Here is a 3,879-nt window from a genome sequence, read left to right as displayed (position 1 = left end):
GGAAGGGGTCACAGCCCTGATGGAGCTCTGTGCACCCTCAGTGTGGGCACTGGGAAGGGGTCACAGCCCTGATGGAGCTCTGCTCTCTGTGCACCCTCAGTGTGGGCACTGGGAAGGGGTCACAGCCCTGATGGAGCTCTGTGCAGCCTCAGTGTGGGCACTGGGAAGGGGTCACAGCCCTGATGGAGCTCTGTGCACCCTCAGTGTGGGCACTGGGAAGGGGTCACAGCCCTGATGGAGCTCTGCTCTCTGTGCACCCTCAGTGTGGGCACTGGGAAGGGGTCACAGCCCTGATGGAGCTCTGTGCACCCTCAGTGTGGGCACTGGGAAGGGGTCACAGCCGTGATGGAGCTCTGTGCACCCTCAGTGTGGGCACTGGGAAGGGGTCACAGCCCTGATGGAGCTCTGCTCTCTGTGCACCCTCAGTGTGGGCACTGGGAAGGGGTCACAGCCGTGATGGAGCTCTGTGCACCCTCAGTGTGGGCACTGGGAAGGGGTCACAGCCCTGATGGAGCTCTGTGCACCCTCAGTGTGGGCACTGGGAAGGGGTCACAGCCCTGATGGAGCTCTGTGCACCCTCAGTGTGGGCACTGGGAAGGGGTTACAGCCCTGATGGAGCTCTGTGCACCCTCAGTGTGGGCACTGGGAAGGGGTCACAGCCCTGATGGAGCTCTGTGCACCCTCAGTGTGGCACTGGAAGGGTCACAGCCTGATGAGCTCTGTCTGCACCTCAGTGTGGGCACTGGGAAGGGGTCACAGCCCTGATGGAGCTCTGTGCACCCTCAGTGTGGGCACTGGGAAGGGTCACAGCCCTGATGGAGCTCTGTGCACCCTCAGTGTGGGCACTGGGAAGGGTCACAGCCCTGATGGAGCTCTGTGCACCCTCAGTGTGGGCACTGGGAAGGGTCACAGCCCTGATGGAGCTCTGCTCTCTGTGCACCTCAGTGTGGCACTGGGAAGGGTCACAGCCCTGATGGAGCTCTGTTGCACCCTCAGTGTGGGCACTGGGAAGGGGTCACAGCCCTGATGGAGCTCTGTGCACCCCAGTGTGGGCACTGGGAAGGGGTCACAGCCCTGATGGAGCTCTGTGCACCCTCAGTGTGGGCACTGGGAAGGGTCACAGCCCTGATGGAGCTCTGTGCACCCTCAGTGTGGGCACTGGGAAGGGGTCACAGCCCTGATGGAGCCTGTGCACCTCAGTGTGGGCACTGGGAAGGGGTCAAGCCTGTGGAGCTCTGTGCCCTCAGTGTGGGCACTGGAAGGGGTCACAGCCCTGATGGAGCGTCTTGTGCACCCTCAGTGTGGGCACTGGGAAGGGGTCACAGCCCTGATGGAGCTCTGTGCACCCTCAGTGTGGGCACTGGGAAGGGGTCACAGCCCTGATGGAGCTCTGTGCACCCTCAGTGTGGGCACTGGGAAGGGGTCACAGCCCTGATGGAGCTCTGTGCACCCTCAGTGTGGGCACTGGGAAGGGGTCACAGCCCTGATGGAGCTCTGTGTCACCCTCAGTGTGGCACTGGGAAGGGGTCACAGCCCTGATGGAGCTCTGCTCTCTGTGCACCCTCAGTGTGGGCACTGGGAAGGGGTCACAGCCCTGATGGTGCTCTGTGCACCCTCAGTGTGGGCACTGGGAAGGGGTCACAGCCCTGATGGAGCTGCTCTGTGCACCTCAGTGTGGGCACTGGGAAGGGGTCACAGCCTGATGGAGCTCTGTGCACCCTCAGTGTGGGCACTGGGAAGGGGTCACAGCCCTGATGGAGCTCTGTCCTGTGCACCCTCAGTGTGGGCACTGGGAAGGGGTCACAGCCCTGATGGAGCCTGTCTCTGTGCACCCTCAGTGTGGGCACTGGGAAGGGGTCACAGCCCTGATGGAGCTCTGTGCACCTCAGTGTGGGCACTGGGAAGGGGTCACAGCCCTGATGGAGCTCTGTGCACCTCAGTGTGGGCACTGGGAAGGGGTCACAGCCTGATGAGCTCTGTGCACCTCAGTGTGGCATGGGAGGGGTCACAGCCCTGATGGAGCCTGTCTCTGTGCACCTCAGTGTGGGCACTGGGAAGGGGTCACAGCCCTGATGGAGCTCGTGCACCTCAGTGTGGGCACTGGAAGGGCACAGCCCTGATGGAGCTCTGTGCACCCTCAGGTGGGCATGGAAGGGGTCACAGCCCTGATGGAGCTCTGCTCTGTGCACCCTCAGTGTGGGCATGGGAAGGGCACAGCTGTGGAGCTCTGTGCACCTCAGTGTGGCACTGGGAAGGGGTCACAGCCTGATGGAGCTCTGTGCACCCTCGTGTGGGCACTGGGAAGGGGTCACAGCCCTGATGGAGCTCTGTGTCACCCTCAGTGTGGGCACTGGGAAGGGGTCACAGCCTGATGGAGCTCGCTCTGTGCACCCTCAGTGTGGGCACTGGGAAGGGGTACAGCCCTGATGGAGCTGGGACAGGCGGTCCTCAGTGCATCACTGGGACAGCTGGTGTCACTGGTCACGGTCCATGCCCACTGGGCACAGCTGGTGTCACTTTCAGGTGCCATGCCACTGGGGAAAGGTGTCACAGCTGTATGGAGCTCTGTGGCACTCAGTGTGGCACTGGGAAGGGGTACAGCCCATGGTGCTCATGTGCACAGCCATGCAGTGGGCACTGGTGCAGGGTCATCCAGCCATGATGGAGCGCTGGTGCACCTCATGTGTGGCACTGGGAAGGTACCAGCGCTGATGGAGCTCTGTGCACCTCAGTGTGGCATGGAAGGGGTCACAGCCCTGATGAGCTCGTGCACCCTCAGTGGGCACTGGGTAGGGTCACACAGCCCTGATGGAGCTGTCCTGTGCCACTCGTGTGGGCCACTGGGCAGGGGTACAGCCTGATGGAGCTTGCCTGTGCACCTCAGTGTGGGCACTGGGAAGGGGTCACAGCCCTGATGGAGCTCTGGTGCACCTCAAGTGCGGCACTGGGAAGGGGGTCACAGCCCTGATGTGAGCTCTGTGCACCATCAGTGGTGGGCACTGGGAGGGGTCACATGCCACTGATGGAAGCTCTGCTCTACTGTGCACACTCAGTGGGGCACTGGGAAGGGTGGTGTCACTTTTCCCCAGTGCCAAAGCCCAGCTGGGGGGCCCCCTGGGGTCAAATTTTCACGGGGGCCATGCCCACCCGGGCACAATGGTGCCCTGTGTCACGGTGGGCCCTGCCCAGCTGGGGACAACCCGGGGGTCACTGTGTCCAAATGGGGCCTTTTTCCCGCTGGGGAAAATGGGGGTTCACTTTTCACCCGTGCCATCCCGCTGGGGACAACCCGGTTTCACTGTCCCCCTGCCATTTCCCAGCTGGGGACAAAAATGGTTTTCAAATGTTTCCCCTGCCATGCCCCCTGGGGCAACCCGGTGTCACTTTGGGGGCAGTGCCATCCCACTTGGAATTTTCCCCTTGGGGCCTGGGGAAAACACTGGTGTCACTGTGTTTTCCCCGTGCCCTGCCCAGCTGGGCACACACTGGTGTCCCCTGTGTCACAGTGCCATGCCCAGCTGGGGACAACCCGGTGTCCCCTGTGTCCCGGGGGGCCCCATGGCCCCGGGGGGGGGACAGGCTGGTGTCACTGTGTCCCAGTGCCATCCCAGCTGGGGGCCCCCTGGTGTCACTGTGTCACGGGGCCATGCCCACCTGGGGGGCCCCCTGGTTGGGCAAATGTTCCAAAAGTGCCATCCCGCTGGGACAACCCGGTGGCACTGTGTCCCAGTGGGCCCTGCCCCGCTGGGACACACTGGTGCCCCCGTGTCACGGTGGGCCCTGCCCCCCTGGGGACAACCTGGGGTCACGGGCACAGTGCCATCCCAGCTGGGGACAACCCGGGTCACTGTGTCCGGTGCCATCCCAACCCGGGGACAG

Source organism: Zonotrichia leucophrys, chromosome Z (genome assembly GCF_028769735.1).
Source record: "Zonotrichia leucophrys gambelii isolate GWCS_2022_RI chromosome Z, RI_Zleu_2.0, whole genome shotgun sequence".
Lineage (NCBI taxonomy): Eukaryota > Metazoa > Chordata > Aves > Passeriformes > Passerellidae > Zonotrichia > Zonotrichia leucophrys.
Note: the sequence above shows the minus strand (reverse complement) of the source record.